General features: G+C 61.1%; 1 protein-coding gene across 1 annotated transcript in view; it reads left to right on the top strand.

The window, feature by feature from the left end:
- Positions 1-519, top strand: part of ccdc177 (coiled-coil domain containing 177) — a 9,261-nt gene continuing 8,742 nt past the window's right edge. The window contains exon 1 of the mRNA XM_013999744.1: positions 1-370. The gene's annotated coding sequence lies outside the window, so the exon portion shown is untranslated. The remainder of the gene's footprint in view (positions 371-519) is intronic.

Raw genomic sequence — 519 nt, forward strand, 5'->3', positions numbered from 1 at the left:
AGCAGGGGGCGGAGCCACAGGAGGCTGAGGGATGCTGAGGCTGACACCGAGGCTGTTTACCAGGACCAGCACATCGGGTCAGAGCACGTCCTGCGGTCCGGACCGACAGTCTGCGTCACTCCCGGGACCGGTTCGAGCTGTCCTCGGGACCGAGAGGCCCAGCAGGCTGGAGGCTGAGGCCCGGGCTGAGGAGGTGTCGTGACGCTGGAGGAGGAGGAGGAGGAGGAGGAGGAGGTGATGCTCCGTGTTTGGACCGGCGAACCGAGCCGTTCTCCCTGAAACCTGATATTATGCAGGAAGCCAGGGGAACCGGACCGATCCAAGGCAGGGAACAAAGAACCGGTTCTGAACACGACTCACAAACTGGCAGGTCAGTAAACCCGAACCTGCAGAACCGAACCAGGGCCTGGGCCCAGTTAGACCAGTGGATGGTGCTGCTGGAACACTGTGGAAGAGTCTGGATCCACACACACACACACACACACACACACACACACACACACACACACACACACACAC

The sequence above is a fragment of the Austrofundulus limnaeus genome, unplaced genomic scaffold, assembly GCF_001266775.1.
Source record: "Austrofundulus limnaeus strain Quisiro unplaced genomic scaffold, Austrofundulus_limnaeus-1.0 Scaffold2445, whole genome shotgun sequence".
NCBI classification, from domain to species: Eukaryota; Metazoa; Chordata; class Actinopteri; order Cyprinodontiformes; family Rivulidae; genus Austrofundulus; species Austrofundulus limnaeus.